The 27,696-nt window shown below is 44.2% G+C and overlaps 1 pseudogene; it reads left to right on the top strand.

Moving 5' to 3' along the window:
* The first annotated feature begins 10,826 nt into the window (after window positions 1-10,826).
* On the top strand, window positions 10,827-11,954 carry LOC106568588 (E3 ubiquitin/ISG15 ligase TRIM25-like; annotated as a pseudogene).
* The last annotated feature ends 15,742 nt before the right edge of the window (window positions 11,955-27,696 follow it).

The following is a 27,696-nucleotide window of genomic DNA, read 5'->3' as shown; positions in this document are numbered from 1 at the left end:
GTGTAACTCTGTGTTGTTGATTGTGTCAAACTGCTTTGCTTTATCTTGGCCAGGTCGCAGTTGCAAATGAGAACTTGTTCTCAACTAGCCTACCTGGTTAAATAAAGGTGAAATAAAAATAAATAGTGTTTTGTAGCAGGTTTAGTTTTTTGGTTATTCATTCTCAATCTTTAAAAACTGAAGCCAGACTGCAACATTTTAGTAGCCTAGCTAGTACTGTCTAGCTAGTACTGTGGCATGTGTCTGTACACTTTACAGTAATTCCTCCTTTAAAAGTTGCGAGCTTGCAACGTGGGACTTAGAGGTACCCAGTGTCACGGCTTCATTGCTCCAGACCACGACAAGGGGGAGACAGAGCACTCATTATGCATTTGGGTCCCAAGGTTTTTATATGACCAATCATATCGAGTGGTTCCAATGATGAATTTGACGGGAGCCACCCATCCCTGGATGAAGATGGCTCCGCTGCGCGCTGTAAACGGCGCAATACATGGGACAGGAATGCACAATTGAAGTTGAATTTACCAACGCGAGCCGCCAGGCTGTAATTTCATAAAGTAGATGACTCAACTGTTGACGCTCTTGTGCGTCCCATTCGGTCCGCAGGCCTTGTGTTTGACACGTATGCTAGCCTATTAGCCATGTTATGACTAAGTTGTGATCATTACCCTTGCTAGTTTACTTATCTGTTGTTTACCTCATACCTTTTTTGCACTATTAGTTAGAGTCTGTAAGTATGCATTTCACTGCAAGGTCTACAACTGTTGTATTCGGCGCAAGTGACAAATACATTTTGATTTGATTTTATTGACATTCCCAGCCTTAGTTACAGTCAACCGTTTTTGTTCAAAATATTGAGTCATTGAAACTGAAACAGTGCATCCCAGATGGGTGGAGGCAGCAAACAATCTACCAGGCCAGCTGTGAGTTACAACATGTTTTAGACTACCAAGAAAATAATTGGTGAATTATATTAATCATGCATTGAACTGCATCTATCTATTCTGCCAACAATGCCTATTTTTAAAACCTCTCATAAAGTTGGTTTTGTAGCATAAACTAGGAATTTGATATTTTTGACTGATATTATTGTCTGTTTGTTTCAAATCTGCAAAGTAGTTAAAACACTGTCAGTTCCACTTTAAATGTCCAGTTCTCTGCCCTTTTGTATCTCTGATGTTACAGTTGCTGATAACCAATCAGAGGACAGGGATGAGTGAACAGGGTAGTCAGTTTAGGGTGTTATCATGTTACAATGTGTGTGTCCAAAGGTATGTGGACACCTGCTCATTGAACATCTCATTCCAAAATCATGGGCATTAATATGGAGTTAGTCCCCCCTTTGCTGCTATAACGGACTCCACTCTTCTGGGAAGGCTTTCCACTAGATGTTGGAACATTATTGTGGGCACCTCCTTCCATTCAGCCACAAGAGCATTAGTGAGGTCGGGCACTGATGTTGGGCGATTAGGCCTGGCTCGCAGTCGGCATTCCAATTCATCCCAAAGGTGTTCAATGGGGTTGAGGTCAGGGCTCTGTGCAGGCCAGTCAATCTCAACAAACCATTTCTGTATGGACCTCGCTTTGTGCACGGGGGCATTGTCATGCTGAAACTGGGAAGGGCCTAACCCAAACTGTTGCCACAAAGTTGGAAGCACAGAATTATCTAGAATATCATTGTATGCTGTAGCATTAAGATTTCCCTTTACTGGAACTAATGGGCCAACCTGAACCATGAAAAACAGAACCAGACCATTATTCCTCTTCCACCAAACTTTACAGTTGGCACTATGCATTAGGGCAGATAGCGTTCTCCTGGCATCCGCCAAACCCAGATTAGTCCATCGGACTGCCAGATGGGGAAGCCTGATTCATTACTCCAGAGAACGCGTTGCCACTGCTCCAGAGTCCAATGGCGGTGAGCTTTACACCACTCCAGCCAACGCTTGGTATTGTGCGTGGTGATCTTAGGCTTGTGTGCGGCTGCTCGGTCATGGAAACCCATTTCATGAAGCTCCCAACTAACAGTTCTTGTGCTGACGTTGCTTCCAGAGGTAATTTGGAATTCGGGAGTGACTGTTGCAACTGAGGACAGACAATTTTTACATGCTACACGCTTCAGCACTCGGCTATCCTGTTCTGTGAGCTTGTGTGGCCTACCACTTCGCTGAGCCATTGTTACTCCTAGATGTTTCCACTTCACAATAACAGCACTTGCAGTTGACCGGGGCAGCTTTAACAGGGCGGAAATTTGACAAACTGACTTGATGGAAAGGTGGCATCCTATGACAGTGCCATGGTGAAAGTCACTGAGCTCTTCAGTAAGGCCATTCTACTGCCAATGTTTGTCTATGGAGATTGCATGGCTGTGTGCTCGATTTTATACACCAGTCAGAAATGGGTGTGGCTGAAATAGCTGAATAGACTAATTTGAAGGGGTTTCCACATACGTTTGTATGTATAGTTTAGCTTTGTAGCTTTACAGCTGTAATCTGATGAAGTAGGGCATGTTTATTAAAGTCCTACGGCCTGGACATGGCACAGCTAAGGTCACTGGGACAAGCTGTGTGTGTGTGTGTGTGTGTGTGTGTGTGTGTGTGTGTGTGTGTGTGTGTGTGTGTGTGTGTGTGTGTGTGTGTGTGTGTGTGTGTGTGTGTGTGTGTGTGTGTGTGTGTGTGTGTGTGTGTGATAGCTGGTGTTTCTCCAAAAACAAATGAGATTTCTATTTTCCCAGAAGGTGGGTTGGATGGAGGGATAGAAGGGCTCTCTGGAGAACAAATTAACACTGACAGACTAGCTCCAGATGGAGAGAACACCATCCCTCCAGCCAAGAGCTCTCTTTTCTCTCTCTCAATCTCTACCTCTTTCTCTCCCTCTATCATGTCCTCACTCTGTCTCTCTTGTAATATCTCCTCTTCTCCACCGTGGTCAATGTGATCGAGTGGGATTTTCCACTACATCCTGTGTGTCTGCATCTGTGAAGAAAACAATGATTGGGAGATAGCTGTGATCCAAGATGATAAATATGAATAAGTTCTCACACACAACATGAGAAAACACACTGTGGCGTAGAGTAGCCCAGAAGGCTAAACTGAAAAACTTAACCTCTATCAAATAATACGATGACGGAGCTACAAAAGTACTTCTGTGCAAGGCTGTTTATTTACATAGTGATTCCGGAAGAAAAACAGTACTGACAGCAAACGTATACATTATGGGACAGCTAAAACAGTGCTGCCCCATCAACAGCTCAAACAAAATGTTCACCCCCTTTTGAACTGACAAAGAGACTCCTTTTGTAAGCCCCTCCCATCAGAACATACCAAACACTTTAATTATTTAAGAAATTACCAACATCCAAGCATTTTTCACTCAGCTAAACATATCAATTATATACATTGCACTTTTGCAATCTGTTCATCATGATACAATATAACACAATATAACACATTTACAAAATCCCATCACTACTGACTTGGTAACTCATATCAAATTTTGTTGGTGACATACACAGTTTAGCAGATGTTAAAGCAGGAGCAATAAAATGCTCCTGGTGCCGTGAAATGCTTATCATTATGATCCAGCTCAACCATCACAACACCTCCTGCTCCTTCCTCCGGAGCTAACCGCAGAGAGAGACATCTATTTCAATTGCTTTGGCAATGTAAACGCATGTTCCCCATGCCAATAAAGCCCATTGAATTGAGAACAGAGAGAAAGAGACAAAGCGAACAGAGATACTTTCTAATTCTGCTTCCTCCAGAACTGCAGAGAGAGAACAGCGATAGAGACAAAGAGAGAGAATGTCTATTCTGCTTTATCCAGAACTAACTGCAGAGAGAGAACAGAGAGAGAGACAAAGAAAGAATGTCTAATTCTGCTTTGTCCAGAACTAACTGCACTGCACAGCTACAGAGCCACATTACCATTCAGCGCTATGACTGAAGCTGAGAATCAGAATGGTGTTATTTCCTGGTGTGTATGTCTGTATAATGGTTACAGATGTTTGCAGCCATGGTGTTTTGCTTGCTAAAAGCCCTGAAAGTGGATCTGGAGTGGTCTGGTGGGAGAGAGAGGGAGAGAGACACAGCTGCATGTGAGCTCCCACATTTTTCAGCATGTTTTTACAAAAAGATAGATTTTGAGTTAGATCAACTTAGATTTTTTGGCAAAGACATATATATATATATATATACAGGATACTACCCTCCATAACATAACCTTCACTCAAAATCAAAACTCCAAACCTACAACCTGATTTTGGACAAAATTACCTTGAAGGATTCCCTTTTTACTGTTTTTCTCGATTGCTTAAACACAAAAAGTGGTTCCTGTAGCACAAAAACCCATACCCTTACGTCATACCCAAAAACATACACATTTCCCATAACCGTAAACACTATTCACCTGTTTCCACATTTCAATATTCAAAACTCTTTCTGCAAAACCTTACACAAAAGTGGACAAATAAATCATTCATTGCACTACATATTCATTCACCAAACACATACTCTAAATATAATTAACTCAAGTTATCACAACCTAAACTCAAAGAGCACACCTTTCTCCAGGTGCAACACTAAGCCTCAAAATTGTTAACACACCAATCAGAATTGCAGGATCAATAAATGGGGTCTAGAGGCATGTCCATGTGCTTTGGAACAATGGATCCTAACAATGCCGAAGTTGCAAGACAACAGAGAGGAGGAGGAGGACAAGAACAACAACAACAACAAAGACAAGTCATCTCAGACGAAATCCGTGCCACCCTAGTGTGGTTCTCATACATGGGAGGACTATGAGAGAAGCTGGACAGCTAGTGCAACCCAATCTAAGCCGTTACACGGTTGCATCCATTGTCCGTACTTTCAGAAGGGAAAACGGGTTATTTGCCTTGTTACTGTGATACATATAATGTTGTAGTGCATATAGACTGAATCTCCACTTTGTTCTCAGTGTAGTTTTTACCACAGTAATGGATGACCATAGGTCAGTAATGGTCAAATTTCATTTTTGCAGAACTGAGATGCGGCCATCTATGGGAGGTAGGTGGACACTTCTCACAGCTGAGCAGGAGATTGCCCTGGTGAACATGGAGGTAGGTGGACACTTCTCACAGCTGAACTGGAGATTGCCCTGGTGAATATGGAGGTAGGTGGAGACTTCTCACAGCTGAGCAGGAGACTGCCCTGGAGAATATGGAGGTAGGTGGAGACTTCTCACAGCTGAGCAGGAGACTGCCCTGGAGAATATGGTGATTGCCAATAATTCCATCCGTTTGAGGGAAATTCAAACCCATATAGTTGAAGACCAGGTAGTCTTCCAAGGAATTGACAGCATCAACACTTACACCATTGACCGGATCGTTCAGAAGAACCACAAGAACAAAGAAGCTGTACCGTGGGCCTTTTGATAGTAAATCAGAGTTAAGGAGTAACGATTCCAATATGTGCAGGTAATTGCTATACTGTACAGAATTTTTACGCTATGTTGAGTACGGCCCATCTCTCAGCATATAAATACAGTAATGTGTTACAGTAAGTGCAGTACACAATCTTTCATTCCAGTACAGTAGTACACTACTGTATTTGTAGTACAGTAAAAAAAAAAGTTTTTTTTACTTCTGTAGAGAATCTTTGAACTGGATGCCCTGCCATCTACGAGGCAGGGTTCAACCTAACAAAAAAGCGCAAAAGGGGGCGCAACATTATTGGTCACCGTGCCATCATACAAGTTCCTGGCCAGAGGGGAGGCAACATCACCCTATGTGCAGCCATCAGCAATTGTGGCGTCCTCCACCACCATGTCAAAGTTGGTCCATACGACACGGCACAACTCCTTCAATTTCTAGATCAGCTGCACAATAACGTTCTACAACAGGAAGGGGAGCCAGGGAAACCAGACCAAGTCCAAGATGTTGTCATTTGGGATAACATGAGTTTGCATCGGGCTGCTCTGGTTCGCGCCTTGTTCAATGACAACCCCAGGTTCACCGTTCTTTTTTTGCCAGCATATTCCCCATTTCTGAATCCGATTGAGGAATTTTTCTCAGCATGGCGGTGGAGAGTGTATGACCGTAACCCCTATGCACAGCAAAACCTCCTGGAGGCAATGGTGGACGCTTGTGGTAATGTGCCTGTGGAGTCTATCCAGGATTTTCTAAGGCATTTTTCCCATGCTGTCTGGCTAGAGCAAACATAATGTCTGACGATTATGAGATATTATGGCCTGACCCAGACCTGAGACAAGATGATGAGAACGCTGATGCTTAGTAACTTGTACATTTGCTGGATTTGGAAATAAAGCTTTTGGAAATTGGGTATTTTACTGTGCATGGACACTTCCTTACATGTTTTGTCAGTGTGACATTTCAAAGGTCAGGTTTTTGACCAAAACAGCATATACAGTAGTATTCCCTTATCCACTAATGTAAGAGGTATTTTTTACAGTACTGTTTTGAAGTTCTCTCGCCAGAGTATTCCTGAAAAGCTTATCTGGATAGTCCGTGCTGTGATTTTACAAAGTTCCAAATTCTTTATCTGAAACCTATTCTAAACATTTTGGCCGCAGTGTTTTGAATTAATCCATCCAGTGTGTAACAGTCATGTAGTCTGTGTTTTTGACAGCTTGTGTGTGTCTGAGGGCAAAGTTTGAATTGGGACCCAGAAGTTAAATGTTTGTACCGTTGGGTGTGAGTTTTGAGAAAATTTGAGAAAATGGTGAGTTGTTCCAGGAATTGTGTCTAAGCAATTGAGAAACTGTAATTCTGCAGTGTTGGGAAAGGGCTTGTAAGTAAGCATTTCACAGTAGAGCCTACACTTGTTGCATTCGGTGAATGCGACAAATACATATTGATTTGGTTTGATATGACACATAAATCAGTGATTTGTCGCAGTTAGGGTTGCAAATTTACCCAAAATCCCAGGTTTTACAGAAATCCCGCTTGGAAGATTCCCAGAATCAGGAGGGAATAAGCAGGAAATCCTGAATCCAAACCTTGTAATTTTGGAAAAGTTACTGGAATTTTGCAACCCTAGGAGTAGATATGTGAAATTACAATTTTGTCTGTTGGAATGGGAAGAATGTGAGTATGAGCATGCATTTGTGTGTGATTCGTGCTCAACACACAGCTCACACAGTGGGTGTGCTGGAATGAACTTCTGAAATATATACTAGTTCAACATGATCCGTGAGCTTCAGTGAGTTTGTGTTTGTGGGTTGCGTGCAGATGTTAGCATCGGTGTGTGTGTGTGTGTGTGTGTGTGTAGGTGTGTGTGTTTAGGTGTGAGCATCAGTGTTTGTGGGTTGTGTGCAGATGTAAGCAGTGATTTTTGGGTTGTGTGTAAGTGTGAGCATCAATGTGTGTGTTTATGGGTTGTGTGTGTGTAGGTGTGAGCATCAGTGTGTCTGTGTATGTTTGTGGGTTGTGTGTGTAGGCGTGATCATCAGTGTGTGTTTACTGTAGAAGTGCTGGTTGGTGTGAGAGAGCGTAAGATGATAAGCAGGAGGCCATGGGAACATCTGACATTTGACAATTTAAGGCCTTATTACCTCAACCCAAAATATGTTTTATTTCTTTCATCACATTCCCAGTGGGTCAGAAGTTTACATACACTCAATTAGTATTTGGTAGCATTGCCTTTAAATTGTTTAAATTAACTTGGGTCAAACGTTTCGGGTAGCCTTCCACAAGCTTCCCACAATAAGTTGGGTGAATTTTGGCCCATTCCTCCTGACAGAGCTGGTGTAACTGAGTCAGGTTTGTAGGCCTCCTTGCTCGCACACATTTTTTTCAGTTCTGCCCACACATTTTCTAAAGGATTGAGGTCAGAGCTTTGTGATGGCCACTCCAATACCTTGACTTTGTTGTCCTTAAGCCATTTTGCCACAACTTTGGAAGTATGCTTGGGGTCATTGTCAATTTGGAAGACTCATTTGCGACCAAGCTTTAACTTCCTGACTGATGTCTTGAGATGTTGCTTCAATATATCCACATAATTTTCCTTCTCATGATGCCATCTATTTTGTGAAGTGCACCAGTCCCTCCTGCAGCAAAGCACCCCCACAGCATGATGCTGCCACCCCCATGCTTCACGGTTGGGATGGTGTTCATCGGCTTGCAAGCATCCCCCATTGTTTGTACAGATGAACGTGGTACCTTCAGGTGTTTGCAAATTGCTCCCAAGGATAAACCAGACTTGTGGAGGTCTACAATTTTTTTCTGAGGTCTTGGCTGATTTCTTTTGATTTTCCCATGATGTCAAGCAAAGAGGCACTGAGTTTGAAGGTACGTCTTGAAATTCATCCACAGGTACACCTCCAATTGACTCAAATGATGTCAATAAGCCTATCAGAACCTTCTAAAGCCATGACATCATTTTCTGGAATTTTACAAGCTGTTTAAAGGCACAGTCAACTTAGTGTATGTAAACTTCTGACCCACTGGAATTGTGATTCAGTGAATTTTAAGTGAAATAATCTACCAGTAAACAATTGTTGGAAAAATTACTTGTGTCATGCACAAGAAATTTGTGGAGTGGTTTAAAAACGAGTTTTAATGACTCCAACCTAAGTGTATGTAAACTTCCGACTTCAATTGTACTTCATAAGTAATGTCCAAATAATTCCCCCCAGAATGTTTTAGAAATATTTAATTATGTCATATAAATTCAGGAAAGAGGGAAACACCTTCCTCTTGATAAGCTTCTATATTCAGTTGACTCTAGAGGAAGGAAGTCTATTTACACCGTATTTACTTAGATTGGTTGCGGCTGCATCCCAGATGGCTCTTTTTTCTATATATTATGCACTGCTTTTAACCAGACCCCGATGGGCCCAGGTCAAAAGTATTGCACTATAGAAAGAATAGGGTACCATGGGATGCATGCCATGGTCTACTGAATGACCTTGATCTCTATAAACCACATCCTACCACAACCCACCACAGGTACCTGATCACCAGCTGGCTTATACCTGGTGCTCTGCAGACCTGGGTTAAAAAAACTTTTCAAATAATAGCAAATTACAAAGCTGGGCATGCCTGGTGCACTAGAATCAATACAACAGTATCAAAAGGGCAAATCCTGCCGATCTGGCACTCCAGGCAGGCTACCGCAAATGCTACAAGTATACTTGAAAGATGTCAAATACTATTTGAACCCAGCTACACGGTTCTGGTGCCAGACGCTGCAGCTATAAGCATAGTAGAATGACCCGTGTTAGATGATAACGGTTGAGTCAAAGACTTTGGCTGCAGATTCATCTAAGGCAGCCATTTTGTTGGATTAGACACAAAGTCCTTGGAACCCCCTGACAATCAATACCTCACTCTTCTCCCCATGTTCACACCCAGAGACAAAGAGGAGAGAGGGGGGGAAAGAGAGGGGGAGAGGAGAAAGGCTGAGAAATAATAAAAGTTGTGATGGATTGTCTCCGTCTTCCTATCGCTCTCTCTCCGTCACTCCTCTCCCTATTCCGATCCCTCTCTCTCCCTCTCTCCTTTACTCCCCCCCTCTCTCCCTATTCCTATCCCTCTATCTCTCCCTCACTCCCCCTCTCTCTCCATATTCCTCTCTCTCTCCCTCACTCCCCCTATCTCTCTGTCTCTCCCTCACTCTCTCTCTCTCCCTATTCCTATCCCTCTCTCTCTCCCTCCCTCACTCTCCCTCTCTCTCCCTATTCCTATCCATCTATCTCCCTCTCTCTCCCTCTCTCTCTCCCTCTTGTATAGGCCTGAGAAGGATGGTATTTACTTGACAGGTTCAGGTGCAATTTGGTTACTGATTAAACAGAAAATCCAAACCGAGCTGAATGAGAATGTAATTGTTGAGTCTGGCAGTGTGGCAGTCATGGTAGGCCTTCCTGTTGCTTGTGGGGAGAAGAGCTTCTCTGACAGGTTGAATCTCTAGTTAATAGTTTAGGTCTGCTCTCTGTCATATGCTGTCTCTTCAAACACCAGGAGAGAGCACTGCAAAGAGCTAAAGAGAGAGGGAGTCAGATTGAAGGAGAGATAGATACAGAGTGATAGAGAGAGAGAGAGAGAGAGAGCAGACAGACTGAGAGAGTGATATTGAGACTGTGGGAGTATGAAAGAGATAAAAGGAGTGGGAGGATTAGAAACTGAAGGAGAACAAAAGACAGAGAGGAATAATCAGGCCAATTCCCTCTGTTTTCTACCCCAGGAGTTATTTGTGTGTGTGTGTGTGTGCGTGTGTCCGTACGTGCGCATGTATGTGTGGGTGTGTTTGTGTGATTAATGATTAATGCAATCTGCATTTTATGGGCTGTTTTACTCTGTGCATTTAGAATGAATAATGAGATGTTTTCCGCCTTTGCCTATAAACCCAGTCCAGAAAAGAACATTACATTATCTCTAAAAAAGAAAAATATCTCTGATATTTAGAACAATAATACAGATTATAATGCAGGCACTGAGACAGTATTTTTATTGCACTCTGTAAGCAGATGTTGGTGTTGTTCTAATGTTTGAGAACAGACAGAAGCACACGCACACACACACACACACACACACACACACACACACACACACACACACACACACACACACACACACACACACACACACACACACACACACACACACACACACACACACACACACACACACACACACACACACACACACACACACACACACACACAGCCACACACACACACACACACACGCACATGCACACACACACACTTTCTCCCTCTTTAGTTATATTTCTCTCTCTCCCCCTCCCACAAACTTTCTTCTGAGGAAACAAAACTGATCTCTGTCTCTGTGTCATCTGTCTGTGTGAGAGTGAACAACAACAGTCCAAATGGCTCTGCGGGGAGTTCTACTGGACCAGGACCAGTTCTGTTGTTCTGTCTGTCTGGATCTACTGAAGGAGCTGGTGGCTATTCCCTGTGGACACAGTTACTGTAGAAGCTGTATTGAGGGCTACTGGGATCAGGATGATCAGGGCATCTACTGCTGTCCTCAGTGCAATCAGACCTTCACTCCAAGGCCTACTCTGAGGATAAACAACATGTTGGCTGAGGTGGTGGAGACACTGAAGAAGACAGGACTCCAGGCTGCTCCCCCTGCTCTGTGCTATGCTGGACCTGGAGATGTGGCGTGTGATTTCTGCACTGGGACCAGAAAGCAGAATGCCTTCATGTCCTGTCTGGCATGTCTGGTGTCTTATTGCGAGACTCACCTCCAACCTCACTATGATGTTCCTGGACTAAAGAAACACAAGCTGGTCAAAGCCACCATACAGCTATAGGAGAAGATCGGCTCTCATCATGACAAACTGCCGTACGGATCAACAGTGTATATGTCTACTGTGTGTGATGGATGAACATAATGGCCATGATACAATGTCAGCTGCAGCAGAGAGGACAGAGAAACAGGTTAGACCAGAACAACTGGTTGGTGACTCTGTTAAATAGTAGGAAGGCTGTTTGATAGGAGAGATCAAGAAACATAGTCATTGAAATGAAATCGACCGACAGCAGAAGAAATATGATTATCATAAATTATCCAAATCGATCAGCTTCTTCTAAAGTCAAACTCCATTATCATTCTGAATACTCTTTTGAGTCCAACGTTCCGTCTCTGTGATACATGTCATGTACAGTAAGAACTATAATCATTCAATCAACTGTGTGTTATGGTGACAAGTTAACTAATGGACACAAAACTTGATAGCTCAATGAAGAGTGTTCCTCCACAGAGTCAGCTGGGGATGAGTCAGCAGAAGCTCCAGCAGAGAGTCCAGGAGAGAGAGAAGGTGCTGAAGGAGCTCCAACAGGCTGTGGAGTCTCTCAAGGTGAGTATTATTATTGACCAGAGGAGATGCACCATTTCACTTCCCTCCTCCAGCCAACCAGAGAGAGAGAGAGAGAGAGAGGCCACTCTCCAGTCCACTATGGAGAACAGTCTGGCTGGGCTACAACTGTAGATAGAGAGGGAATAGACTGACCCAGATGCAGAATGTGTAGAAGTAATAATGTTAATTGCAGCAACAGAAGCAAAGGTACTGGATGGCAGGCAGGCTCAGGGTCTGTTGCAGGCAGAGTGGTCAGGCGGGCGGGTTCAGTGTCAGGACAGGCAAAGGTCAAAAACCAGTAGGGCGAGAAAAGAGAGGCTGGGAAAAAACAGGAGCTAACAGGACAAATGCTGGTAAGCTTGACAAACAAGATGAACTGGCAACAGGCAAACATATATCACAGGTATTAGTACACAGGGGATAATGGGGAAGATGGGTGACACCTGGCGTGGGTGTAGACAAGCACAAAGACAGCTGAAACAGATCAGGGCGTGACAGTACCCCCCTCTAGGGGCGCCACCTGGCGTCCTACCTGGGCACATACCTGGTTGACCGGGGTGCCGGCGGTGGAGGTCAGCGATGAGGGCTGGGTCCAGGATGTCTCTAGCGGGGACCCAGCGCCTCTCCTCCGGGCCATAACCCTCTCAGTCAACCAGGTACTAGAAACACCTACCCCGTGGTCGAACCCTCAGGAGGCATCTCACCGTGTACGCCGGATGGCCATCAACAACACGGGGAGGAGGGGTGGGCCTGGAAATGGAAGACAAGGGACTGTAAGACACGGGCTTGATACGGGACACATGAAAGGTGGGGTGTATACGAAGGGTACGAGACCATGGTAGGCCACCTAAAGCGCTGTCGCACAAAGGCCAGGGTCCGTTGGGCGCCCAGTTGGCAGGCCAACCTGGAGGAGTCCAGAACAGCGGACAGTGTTGGGAACGAACATCCAGTTCTCAGAACCCCCCCCCAGGGGTTTGGCTGGGAACTCTGCACCCTACGGTCCTGCTTCCCTATTGCCCAGCTGAGTGCCATCACCAGGCATGAGGTGGGAAGGATGGTCTTGGGTTCCGGGGTAGTAGTCGTGGGGCTATAGCGGTTGGACAGTGAATCCGGCATGACATTTTTGGATCCTGGCCAGTACGAGAGGGAGAAGTTGAACCGTGTGAACAGCAGGGCCCATCTGGCTTGCCTGGCGCTTGGCGATGCGGAGATACTGCAGGTTCTTGTGGTCAGTCCACATGATGAACAGATGTTCCGCCCCCTCCAGCCAGTGCCTCCATTCCTCCAACGCCATCTAAACTGCAAGAAGCTCCCGATTCCCCACATCATAGTTCCTTCCATGGCGTTGAGGCGATGGGAGAAGAAGGCGCAGTGGGAGGGGAGCGGGAGAAGACGAGGACGTCATCAATGTGGACGAAGACGAACCGGTTTAACATGTCGCGGAGAACATCATTCACCAGAGCCTGGAACACAGCAGGGGCATTGGTGAGGTCAAAGGGCATGACCCGATACTCGTAGTGGCCACTGGCCATGTTGAAGTCGGTCTTCCACTCATCCCCCTCTCGTATCCGTACCAGGTGGTAGGCATTCTGTAGATCCAGCTTGGAAAACACAGTGGCCCCCTAGAGTAGCTCGAAGGCTGAGGAGATGAGTGGTAGCAGGTAACAGTTCTTAACCGTAATGTCGTTGAGTCCCTGGTAGTCAATGCACGGGTACAGGGTCTTGTCCTTTTTCTCCACAAAGAAGAAGCCTGCACCGGCGGGAGAGGAAGAGGGATGGATAAATCCAGCAGCTAGGGAGTCCCCAATGTAGGTATCCATAGCCTTGGTCTCCGGTCCCGACAGAGAGTACAGATGTCCCCGGGGCGGCGTGGTGCTAGGGAGAAGGTCAATCCCGCAGTCATAGGGTTGGTGCAGCAGAAGCGATGTGACCCGGGCCTTGCTGAACACCGCCCGGAGGTCCTGGTACGCCGCGGGAATGGCAGAAAGGTCCGGGGCACCTTCCGAGCCCCAGGAAGACGTCCCGGGGCAGGTTGTGCTGACTTCAGGCAATGGGCGTGGCAGAACGGGCCCATGATGGCACCAGTAGACCAGTTAATGAGGGGATTGTGATGTTGAAGCCAGGAGAATCCCAATTGAAACGGGAATCAGAGGGGACTTGATGTAGGTGGATGGGAGTGGTGTTGTGGGTGACTCGGCCTATAGAGCGCCCGTCCAGGGCTCTAATGTCCATGGGAATGGAGAGGGGCTGAGTGGGGATGTTCAGCTCGGATGCCAGGGTAGCGACCAAAAAACTCTTGTCGTACCCAGAGTCAATGAGAACACTGAGAGATTTGGACTGGTCTCCCCACAGCAGAATGGCATGAAAAGGGTGCGAGCAGGGGAAGCAGGAACGTTCTCCATAAGACCCTCGATAGTCCTTGCTCCTACCAGTGAGCCTGGCTTCTTTAGAGGACAAGAGGACACAAAATTACCAAGAGTCCCACAGCCCAGCTCTACCTAGTGGCATAGGCTCAGGAAGCTGTGATTCGGCCATCTTCGGCAGCCCTCGGGGCAGGTCTGCAACCCTCGTGTCCTCTTAGCAACGAGACCGCCGGGAGCTTCCGGGTTGACTCGGAGGCAAGGTGGGATCCCTGGGCGTGTGTGCAAAATCAAATTTCCTCTCCCTCTGTCGTTCCTGTAGTCGCCCATCGATTCGGATGGTCAAAGCGATGAGGGAATCCGTAGGCAACTCACGAGCAGCAAGCTCATCCTTGACCACCTCCGAGACGCCGTGCAGGAACATATCGAACAGTGCTACCTGGTTCCAAGCACTCTCCACTGCCAACGTGCGGAAATCCACCGCTTAGTCAGCCACACTCCGTAAACTAATGGCTGATCTTGGCCAGATTCAATTACTTCTTGCAGGGGATGTGTAAAGAGGGTCTGTCTGGGAGGTTGAGTGGAGTTGAGTGGAGTGGTGATACTGTTCGTACAGCAGTCTCATATAAAGACACTAAGGCAGGTACTCTGTCCTCTTACAGCGTCTCTGACACAATGACCCTCGTCCACAGAGTCCAGACCACATTTACCCAGCCCCTCTATCCTGCGTATTGGGTCAGGTAGCTGTGTAAGCTGTGGTAAAGTTCCCTTTAGTACAGAGATGCTTTATTATGCTCTACTTCGTGATATTCTAACATATAATACTCAGTTATATCATGCCCATTCCAATGTTCTTTTATGAATTAGGAAATAGAAAGTTGAATATGTAGTATCAACTAACAATGTCTAACTCATTGATCTTTGTGATTTAACCCCTCTGGTAAAAAAAAATATAATCTTGGCACTGTCTGTTAAGTGTCCTGTAAAATAACCTTAAATCTGTAAAATAGACTTAAATCCATCTACCTTTTTATAATCCAGTGATGCCACTTTGTTTATTGGTCAACTAAACTGAACATTATGGGACCCTGTACTGTGGCTGACTGTTGACACATACAATATGTTATTAATAAGTTATTAATAGCAATGAAATAATATTATGAGATATCAGGAACAGCAGGTCTGTGTGTGTGTGTCTGTATGCGTGCGTGCGTGAGTGTGTGCGTGCGTGTGTGTGTGTGTGAGAGAGACGGATAAAGAGAGAGGATTAATGTTTTATTTTCCCTTTTGTACTTTAAATATTTGCACGTAATATGACATTTGTAATTTTGAAACTTTTGTGAGTGTAATGTTTACTGTTCATTTTTAGTTCACTTGTCTGGCAATGTTAACAGCTGGGGTGAAAGAGGAGCGATTACGATAGAGGAAACCAAGTCTAGATTTAACTTTATTGAGATTGTTTGGGATGAGTTGGACTGCAGATTAAAGGAAAGCAGCCAACAAGTGCTCAGCATATGTGGGAACTCCTTCAAGACTGTTGGGAAAGCATTCCAGGTGAAGCTGGATGAGAGAATGCCAAGAGTGTGCAAAGCTGTCATCAAGGCAAAGGGTGGCTACTTTGAAGAATCTCAAATATAAAATATATTTTTATTTGTTTAACACTTTTTTGGTTACTACATGATTCCATGTGTGTTATTTCATAGCTTTGATGTCTTCACTATTATTCTACAATGTAGAAAATAGTAAAAATAAAGAAAAACCCTTCAATGAGTAGGTGTGTCCAAACTTTTGATGGGTACTGTATGTTTCCCATGCCAATAAAGCCCTTAAATTGAATTGAGAGAGAGAGTTTGTGTGTGTTATACTGATACAGTAACAGTTCCTATTGGCTGAATTTCCCCTGCCCTCTCGCTGTGACCTTTACATTCTCCTAGCTCTCAGTGGGGTCACACAAATCAGCTTAAGGCCTGCCGTCATTTCAAATGTACATGTTTGGGTTGTGTGAGCCTGAGCCAACGACATTGTCCCAAATGGCACCCTATTCCCTACATGGTACACTACTTCTGAGCAGAGACCTATGAGTCATAGTCAAAAGTAGTGCACTATAGTGAACAGAGTGCCATTTGTGACGGATACACACTGTGAGGAGGTTGCTTAATCATTTATACACAGCTGTTGTTCCCCACAGTAAGGTAGATGGTTTAAATGAATAGTAAAAATACAATAGAAATAAATAATTTAAAAAAATAAGTTAGTCACATAGTGTCACCGTACTCACACCCCTCGGACCTACCTGTCTGTCTCTTGTCTTTCACTCCCTACCTCACTTTTATTTTTACCAACCTGTCTTTCTACCCTTTCTTTTTTCCAACCTACCTTTCTACCATTTCTTCTGTTTCCCTCTGCACTCTTCTCCTTTTTTCCCCTATGAAGCTGGGCCCCTCTTTTATACACAAGAGGGGCACAATCATGGGAACAAGGGAACACAATCATGTTCAACAAGGTAACACAATCATGAGATATAGGCAGACATGGTTTGTTTTGACTCCACAGTGTCCTTACTCGCCAGGGCGTAGCTTATACTCACAGCAACACTTACCATCAGTCTACACCCTCAAGGTGGCTGCCAACTAGTTATCCTAAATTGGTTTCTTCCTTTTCCATGTGGCTCAGTTGGTAGAGCATGGTGTTTGCATCGCCAGGGTTGTGGGTTCGATTCCCACGGGGGACCAGTACGGAGAAAAAACAAAAATGAAATGTATGCATTCACTACTGTAAGTCGCTCTGGATAAGAGCATCTGCTAAATGACAAAAATGTAAATGTAAAAAAAATATTTGTTTAGTTGAATAGACACTCCCCATTATTTACATACAGTAGGCGTGCTCCACAGAGCTCCCAGTAGGACTATAACTGAGGAGCTTCAAAGTGATGTACAATGCAGTATTGAACATCAAATCAAATCAAAGTTCATTTGTCACGTGCGCCGAGTACAACCTTACAGTGCAAAAAAGATATTAGGTGAACAATAGGTAAGTAAAGAATTAAAACAACAGTAAAAAGACAGGCTATATACAGTAGCGAGGCTATAAAGTAGCGAGGCTACATACAGACACCAGTTAGTCAGGCTGATTGGAGGTAGTATGTACATGTAGATATGGTTAAAGTGACTATGCATATATGATGAACAGAGAGTATCAGTAGCGTAAAAGAGGGGTTGGCAGGTGGTGGCTGGCGGGATACAATGCAGATAGCACGGTTAGCCAATGTGCGGGAGCACTGGTTGGTCGGCCCAATTGAGGAAGTATGTACATGAATGTATAGTTAAAGTGAGTATGCATATATATGATAAACAGAGAGTAACAGCAGAGTAGAAGAGGGTGGGGGGGGAGGGGGCAATGCAAATAGTCCTGGTAGCCATTTGATTACCTGTTCAGGAGTCTTATGGCTTGGAGGTAAAAACTGTTGAGAAGCCTTTTTGTCCTAGACTTGGCACTCCGGTACTGCTTGCCATGCGTTAGTAGAGAGAACAGTCTATGACTGGGGTGGCTGGGGTCTTTGACAATTTTTAGGATGAACATTCATGATATCCTGTGTTGGATGGTGCTAATACTTCCTCTGTTGGTATGTAAGCCTTCTTACCCTGAACCAACGCTTCATCAAGCCCACCACATATGTATATGATAGTTAAAGAACCCAATTGGAGCCCAGATTATTTACAACAGTTCCTATGCTTGGGAAGAGATGAATTTAACCTGTTGAGGACAGACGTTCCGCTAGCGGAACCCCGTTCCGCCTGCGGAACCCCTAGCCAACAGCCAATTGCATCGCACGGCGCGAAACACTAAACCAACTAAAATACCACAATTCAATTTTCTCAAACAATCAACTATTTTACACCATTTTAAAGATAAGACTCTCGTTAATCTAACCACATTGTCCGATTTCAAAAAGGCTTTACAGCGAAAGCAAAACATTAGATTATGTTAGGAGAGTACATAGACACAAATAATCACACAGCCATTTTCCAAGCAAGCATATATGTCACATAGACCCAAACCACAGCTAAATGCAGCACTAACCTTTGCAACACTCCTAGCACATTATGTTATACAATACATGCATGTTTTGTTCAATCAAGTTCATATTTATATCAAAAACCAACTTTTTACATTGGCATGTGATGTTCACACTAGCATACCCACCGAAAACTTCCGGTGAATTTACTAAATTACTCATGATAAACATTGACAAAATACATAATTATTTTAAAAATTATAGATACAGAACTCCTTTATGCAATCGCTATGTTCGATTTTAAAATAGCTTTTCGGCGAAAGCACATTTTGCAATTTTCTGAGTACATAGCTCGGCCATCACGGCTAGCTATTTTGACATCCGCCAACTTCGGGGTCACCTAAACTCAGAATTACTATTAGAAAAATTGGATTACCTTTGCTGTTCTTCGTCAGAATGCACTCCCAGGACTTCTACTTCAACAAATGTTGTTTTGGTTCCAAATAATCCATAGTTATATCCAAATACCTCAGTTTTGTTCGTGTGTTCAGGTCACTATCCGAAGGGTAACGCGCAAGCGCATTTTGTGACAAAAAATTTCAAAATATTCCATAACCGTACTTAGAAGCATGTCAAACGCTGTTTAAAATCAATTTTTATGCTATTTTCTCGTAAAATAGCGATAATATTCCAACCAGGCAACGTTGTATTCATTCAAAGACTGAAAGAAAAACATGGCGAGTTCTTGTGACCGCGCATCTCCAGTCTCACTGTCCCCAGGCTGTCCACTTACAAACTCTGCTCCTATACTTTGCCCAGAGACAGCAGACACCCCATTCCACTTTCAGGCGGCTTTAGAGAGCCAATGGAAGCCTTAGAAAGTGTCACGTTACAGCACAGATGCTGTAATGTTGATAGAGATGCAACAAAATGACAAAAAATTGTCAGACAGGGCACTTCCTGTATGGAATCTTCTCAGGTTTTGGACTGCCATATGAGTTCTGTTATACTCACAGACACCATTCAAACAGTTTTAGAAACATGAGTGTTTTCTATCCAAATCTACTAATTATATGCATATTCTAGTTTCTGGGCAGGAGTAGTAACCAGATTAAATCAGGTACGTTTTTTATCCGGCCGTGAAAATACTGCCCCCTATCCCAAAGAAGTTAAAGATTAATTATATGTGTAACCCTCTTACCAGGCTCGAATTTGACTCTCACAATATTACCTTACATAGAATATCTGTCACGTCCTGACCAGTTTAGGGATTTTTGCTAATGTAGTTTGGTCAGGACGTGGCAGAGGGTATTTTGTTTATGTGTTTCGGGGTGGTGGTGTATGTAGTAGGGTGTTTGATTTATTATTTCCGGGTTTTGGTCTATGTTCTATGTTTTGTTTTTCTTAGTTTTTTCTGGTTTGTTGTATTTCTATGTTTAGGTTGATGGGGGGTTGGACTCTTAATTGGAGGCAGGTGCTGTCTCGTTGCCTCTGATTGAGAGTCCTATATATGGGTAATTGTTTGGTTTGGTGTTGTGGGAGATTGTTTCTTGTTTTGCCTGTGTGAGCGTGACAAGACTGTTTTGCTGTTTGTGCGTTCTTCGTTTTGTTATTTTGGTGTTCTCTTTATTTAAAATAAATAACAAGATGAGCATCCACATTCCTGCTGCGTTTTGGTCCTCTATTCCCGATGACAGCCATTACAGAATCTCCCACCATAATAGGACCAAGCAGCGGAGAAGGGAGCGATGGGAATATGATATGGACTGTCGGGAAAAGGAGACATGGGCAGAGTTGAGGAGAGGCATTTCCAGGGCTGTGGAGGATTTAAGGGAGCCCGAGAGGCAGCCCCAATAAAAAAAAAATTGGGGGGGGGGGGGCACACGGGTAGTTGGCTGGGCGATGAGTGAGCCCCAGGCCAAATCCCCGTACCTTTTTTGGGAAACCAGTGACTGGACAGGTCCTGTGCTTCGGGGTAATGGGTACTGTGGCGAGGCCAAGTATTTTTAGGCTGGTACGCGGAGTACCAGCGCCCCGCATTTGCCAGGGGGAGGTGGGCATCCAGCCAGTAAGAGCGATGCCAGTTCTGCGCTCGAGACCGCCAGTAAGCCTCTACGGTCCAGTGCGTCAGCCCAGTCCGACTCGTCCTGTTCCCGCTCCCCGCACTAGCCCTGAGGTGCGTGTTCCCAGGCTGATACCTCCAGTACCAGCACCACGCATCAGGCTTCCAGTGTGTCAACCCAGTCCGACTCGGCCTGTTCCCACTCCCCGCACTAGCCCTGAGGTGCGTGTTCCCAGGCTGATACCTCCAGTACCAGCACCACGCATCAGGCTTCCAGTGCGTCAACCCAGTCCGACTCGGCCTGTTCCCGCTCCCCGCACTAGCCCTGAGGTGCGTGTCCCCAGACTGGCACATCCAGTACCAGCACAACGCATCGGGCTTCCAGTGCGTCAGCCCAGCCTCGAGAGTCCGGCAACAGTGTGCAGTCCAGAGTATCCGGCAACAGTGTGCAGTCCAGCGTATCCGGCAACAGTGTCTAGTCCGGAACCGAGGGAGTCTGCCTGCGACCCGGAACCGGGGGAGTCGATCAGCAACCCGGAACTGAGTAAGTCTGACAATCCGGAGCTAAATATGATTAACTGTGTATCGAATGAGTCTGCCTACAGTGTGGAACGGAAGAGGTCTGCCTACGATCCGGAACGATGGGAGTCTGCCTACGGCCCGAAACTGAGCAAGTCTGTCTGCAGTCTGGAGGGCAGTAGGCCTGAGCCGGAGCCATCTACAGTTTAGGTGGGTTGGGGAGGGGGGGTGTAGCACAGGTGCCGTCGTTGACGGCAGCCACCCTCCCTTCCCACCCTTTAGTTTAGGGGGATTTTTGTTTGTTTTTGGGGATTTTTTTTTTGTGTAAGGTGCATCTGGGGTTTGCACCTTTGGGGGGGGTATGTCACGTCCTGACCAGTTTAGGGATTTTTGCTATTGTAGTTTGGTCAGGACGTGGCAGAGGGTATTTTGTTTATGTGTTTTGGGGTGGTGGTGTAGGTAGTAGGATGTTTGATTTATTATTTCTGGGTTTTGGTCTATGTTCTATGTTTTGTATTTCTATGTTCTTTCTGGTATGTTGTATTTCTATGTTTAGGTTGATGGGGGGTTGGACTCTCAATTGGAGGCAGGTGCTTTCTCGTTGCCTTTGATTGAGAGTCCTATATATGGGTAATTGTTTGGTTTGGTGTTGTGGGAGATTGTTTCTTGTTTTGCCTGTGTGAGCATGACAAGACTGTTTTGTTGTTCGTGCGTTCTTCGTTTTGTTATTTTGGTGTTCTCTTTATTTAAAATAAATAACAAGATGAGCATCCACATTCCTGCTGCGTTTTGGTCCTCTATTCCCGACGACAGCCGTTACAATATCTCAACCGCATGGGATGTCAGGTGAGAAGGACATCTCCAATAAGAATCCCTATTGTAAACTATCTAGGGTGATGACAACTAGGGTATTAACTTCAGATGGAATGATTATAGATTTTTGTTATTGTATAAGGATATGCTTTCTCACGCATTAAATTAAATTGAAACAGTAAATGACCCCACCAAGGCAACAGACATAAGGTTCAATATGTGTATTATTACATTTTCAAAGCACCATAAAAATAATAAACCCCAATGAGTCATGCACAACCCACGTCCAAATTATTTCAAACTAGCTCAACCCCGTTGTGGTTACTGACTACTCGTAGATATTCCCTCAGCGAAGTATGGCAGTTCTGTGCAGATTTCCTCACAAGATCCACAGCAAGCACAGCTATCAATGCAGACAGTACTCTTCAGCAGTAACCGATATCCCATGGGAACATGAACTCGTAATGGCTGTCTGTGGAAGTAGACCAAGGTGCAGCGGAGTTAGTGTTCATCTTGAGTTTTAATTTACGAACAAACATGATACAAGAAAACCGACAGCCAAACAGTACTGTCAGGTGCAAGACACTAAACAGAAACAATCCCCCCACCAACCCCAAAGGAAAAACAGGCTCCTTATGTGTGACTCCCAATCAGCAACAACGAACTACAGCTGTGCCTGATTGGGAGCCACACACGGCCCAAAACAAAGAAATACAAAAACATAGAAAAATGAACAGAACGCCCACCCAATCTAACACCCTGGCCTAACCAAAATAAAGAACAAAAACCCCTCTCTATGGCCAGGGTGTTACACTCGTTAATCTTTCCCAAGCAATTCTCTCTCGGTGTCACACAATGCTAGGCTAACCCCAAGGCTATCAAATATCTCCACAATGAGACGGTAGCTTCAGTCTTTACTAAGTCTTTCTTAACAAAATTATAACAACTCTCTTATAAAATAAAATCAATATTTCCCTTCAAAACTCAGTAGGTATGGGTTTTGTTCTATTTGTATCGTCTTCTGTTATCATTTTTCTTTACCAACGGTCATAATGTAACGTTCATCCTTTTCTCAACTTCTCTCCCTCTCTTTTTTTCCCTAGGCCTCCCGTTAACCAGGTCAACTCCCATTGGCCACTGTCACGACACCTACGGAAGGTGGCGCCCCTCCTCGCCCGGGCGGCGCTCGGCGGTCGTTGTCGCCGGCCTACTAGCTGCCATCGATTTATGTTTCACGTTCTGTTAGTTAGGCCTAGGTTAGTTGCGCACCTGTTTTGTGTTAGTTGTTAGTGGGGAGGGGTATTTAGGCTAGTTAGTTAGGTTTGTTGTTTGTGCGGGATTGTTCGTTTGTCAGGGTGTGTTTCATGTGGTTCTGTATATTGTGGAGTTACGCTATTCCTTTTGGGCTGCGTCCCTGGTTACGTTCTTTTAAGGGTGGTGCGTTACTTTTGCACACCTTGCACTCCATACCTTGCATATTTTCCGTGTGGATATTTTTATTAAATTCATTAACGGAATCTTTCTGTCTCCTGCGCCTGACTCTTTGGAATCCACAAGCCACCCATTGTGACAGCCACAGCTTAACAAGTGACCTTATTCGTCAAAACGTAAACCAACCTATTCACTTATACATTAAAGAAATATTTATTCAAAAGAAATGCAATAACAACATTACAGTTCGGGAGCAATTCAATCCCCTTTTAAATCTAATACCAATTAATTATAACAAATAAATTCAATACTTGGTTCTAACAAGGGTATTACATATGACTTGCATATGAAAATCTTAACATTTTGGGAGGGAGTTTGGAAACTGAAATAGTCAATAAGGATGGTGAAGAGTTGTCAATTAAAGTTTGATCAATGATTGCATTCAGAAGTGGAAAAAATGATATCTTTCTGAACCTCTTTGTGCATGGTTTCATGATAGAGCATAACGGAGCGCCCACATACACACAGAAAGAACAATCCTTATAGGGTCAGAGGTTGCTTCTGCTGCTACTTCTATAATACAACTGCCGTAAGATCTACTGTAGGTACAGAACTACACAAGAGGCCATTTTGTTCCAACTCTGTTCTCGCAGATTCAGCACAACCTCCTCAGATCAAAACCTCTCTGGAGAAACTGAAGAAATGTGGAGACTGGTATACCGTAGTGTCTGCTAGAAAGGCCACACAGTATGTGTGGTAATAAACAGCAAGATGACACTTTGACACGGTGAGTCGTTAATACCAGAGAGGTCTGTAAAACACAGTAAAATACCCCCCACACATAAGGAACACATAAACAAGGACAATCATCAACAATATTTCACATTCATTCGACTGACAAAATTACGACGACAAAACAAAAAGTAGCCAATTAGGAACACATTGTTGCCCCAGTGACTGCATATATTATCATTTTACGTTATAAATGTAATTAAATGTAGCTGACATTTTCCCAATTATCATTTGTGTTCCATGTTGTTGAACATACTGTTCCAACCTGCATAAAGGTACACGGGTGTGTCGGTGGGACCATTACTGATACCATTACTGTATCTGTCTATGCATACTGAGTGATGGCTGTTTGGTTAATCCAGATTAAACCTGGATTATTACTTACTCAATGAATCTGTTAATGAAGGAAATGTAACAAGCAGTTTGTGGATTGAAGGGATTAGGATGTGGGCTTTTCATTTGGTTGAGACACCTGTAATATCTGCCAGATCTGGGCTTTGGGAAAAAGGTGAATATTAATAATATTTCCTTTCATGTTCGACTGCAAAGCAGTATCCTTACCCACAAAGGGAATCAAATGATGTGACATTTCTATGACATTACATTCACTTAGGCTCTACGCTCCCATCTACCTCAGTTGTATTTATCCCTGCTAGTCTAATGGCCTCCTCCTATTTGCATCCTCTGTTATGCAAATGCATTGTCTTTTCCACCCCTCGCCTCTAATTCCTGATGAAATTTATCAACGCTTTTACGGTGTACTTAAAACGAGCCGACGCAGAATTATGACACACCGCAGAGCCAACAAACCTTTCATTTAAACACAGGGAAAACACATCCAGTCAGGCTAATTAGCCACCTGCTAATACACACACACACACACACACACACACACACACACACACACACACACACACACACACACAAACACACACACGGACACCACACAAACACACACACACACACACACACACACACACACACACACACACACACACACACACACACACACAGATCATCCTTCCAGCTACAATGTTAGGACTTGTTGTTCCATTAAGGAATTCATTGCTCCAGCATCAGGGCCCGTTCAAATGCTTAATGTTTCATAAACACAATGACACACGTATTGACTGAAAGGACACAAAAAGAACACTGGTGGTGTCGCAGGGAATACAAAATACTGTATCAGAGAGGGGAAGAGAGACAGAGAGCATATCAAATATTGATGGCTTTTATGGTAGCATCTGCTGTATGCTTTTGTGGCTGGGGGGAATTCAGGGACCATAGACGGGTTCTTGTGCTTAAGATGTTCTAGTATATACTTTACAGTACAAGCATGAGAGAGAGAGACAGATAGAGAGCAAGAGAGAGGTAAGGTAATAGATGTTAGTAGGGGGTGGTGAGTGGATGTACACAACATATATTCTGTGGCATCTATAACAAGACTGATGTTAATATGAAGGGGGTGGTGACGGACTTACATGTAGACAGGAACAAAAGGTTCAACAGGAGAGGTGTTCTGGTAGCTTCATATGTATGCAGTGTGTGTCATGTTATCCAGGTCTTATGACATGGAGTGACAGACACATTATGGCGTGTTGGAGGCTTTGGGACAGATGTTTCCCCTCTTTGGAGGAATCAACAATATACAAAACCTGGCACATTTGACACACACACACACACACACACACACACACACACACACACACACACACACACACACACACACACACACACACACACACACACACACACACACACACACACACACACACACACACACACACACACACACACACACACACACACACACACACACACACACACACACACACACAGACCAGAGAGGATCATGGGACTTACCATCTTCCCTTCCCTCCTCTTTTCTCTGCTCAACCCCACAGTCTTTAATATCTCCCTCTCTCACCAGACTCCCCCCTCCTCCTTCTCTCTCTCAATTCAATTCAAAGGCTTCACTGGCATGGGAAACATATGTTAACATTGCCAAAGCAAGTGAAGTAGATAATAAACAAAAGTGAAATAAACAATAAAAATGTACAGTAAATATTACACTCACTAAATATCTTATGTCTATATACAGTGTCTATATGTCTATATACAGTGTCTATTATGTCTATATACAATATCACCCTCTCTCACCAGACTCTCTCTCTCTCTCTCTCTCTCTATGTGTACTGGGACCCACACTAACTCAAAGACCCATCTCACTGCACCTCATATCTGCGATTGCTCAACTTTAACCAAACTCTTTTAGCCTGTCGACAAGGGGAAAAGGGTTGGAAGACAGAGAGGCCCCCCTCGACTCCAATGAGTGTTTTAATCATGACACTGACTGGAAGTGATTTCTTTCTCTCTCTCTCTCTCTCTCTCTCTCTCTCTCTCTCTCTCTCTCTCTCTCTCTCTCTCTCTCTCTCTCTCTCTCCTTAGATCTGTATGTATTTGACTCTCCCCCATTCTGTATTCTCTCTCAACCTACCTCTCATCCCCTTCTACGATGTTACAATTTCTCTCTTTTCTCTCTCGCTTCTTTTCCATCTCTCTCGTTTCCACCTCACAATCTCTCCCTTCATCTGACTCTGTCTGACTCTCTGTTTTTATCTGTTTTAAATGTTCTCCTATCAGGACTCTCATTCACTCTTTATATCCCTCCCTCCCTCCCTCCCTCCCTCCCTCCCTCCCTCCCTCCCTCCCTCCCTCCCTCCCTCCCTCCCTCCCTCCCTCCCTCCCTCCCTCCCTCCCTCCCTCCCTCCCTCCCTCCCTCCCTCCCTTAATGAGCACGTAGGCAAGGCCTGTAAATTATTCAATAACGATGAGAGGAATCTATGATTCTCCCTTGATCTCAAAATAGCCTTTCTTACAAGGGGAGTTGAACAATTAATACTTAATGCAGAGATTCTCATCTGCCTCCTCCTCTTCTGGTTAATTGTCAGTTACATACAGACAGGATATCAAACAGGATGCTATCAATGGGATCATTATGATTAGGCTTCTCATTCATTTTATAGAGGAATTTGCATGTATTCTAGTTGTTGATAGACAGTGCATTTTTAAGCACTTTCAGGGGATAACGATTTACATGAACTGTATTACAGCAAGTGTATATTACATTGCATTACATTGTACCAAACAAAAGCAAGGGGTGTATAGTATATATTCTACAGTATAGACAGACAAGCTTAGATTATATTTGCAGGTTGCGTAAGCAAAAACGCAAAGTATTATCCCAGAATATATTTGTGATACGAATAGTCTTACGTTTTACATCCTGACCATTTCACTGAGCTTTAGAGAAATTGAATACAGAAATTAAGAAAAGGATATAAATATTTATCAGTCATCCCACAGCAACTCTATTCATGTGATTTCCAGAACAGATCTGTTGATGTGACAGATCTATCTGAATGTGGCTAAGGTCAATACTCTGATAGCAGCCAGCATCAAACGTCTGTGTGTGTGTGTGTGTGTGTGTCAGTGTGTGTGTCAGTGTTAAAACTGTCTCCACACGATTCACAGCAATACTGACTCCACATGATTCACAGAAATACTGACTCCCCATGATTCACAGCAATACTGACTCTACATGATTCACAGCAATACTGACTCCCCATGATTCACAGCAATACTGACTCCCCATGATTCAAAGCAATACTGACTCTACATGATTCAAAGCAAAACTGACTCCCCATGAGTTACAGCAATACTGACTCCCCATGAGTTACAGCAATACTGACTCCACATGATTCACAGCTCTCCTTTCATACAGCAGGGAGATGGACTTTTCACGCAACAACAGCCTTTGCAGCTACTAGTTTAACCCTGCGTAATGCACATACACACACACACACACACTTTTTCAGATAA

The sequence above is a fragment of the Salmo salar genome, chromosome ssa01 (genome assembly GCF_905237065.1).
Source record: "Salmo salar chromosome ssa01, Ssal_v3.1, whole genome shotgun sequence".
NCBI classification, from domain to species: Eukaryota; Metazoa; Chordata; class Actinopteri; order Salmoniformes; family Salmonidae; genus Salmo; species Salmo salar.
The sequence above is the reverse complement of the archived record's forward strand: the minus strand, read 5'-3'. Positions and strand labels throughout refer to the sequence as shown.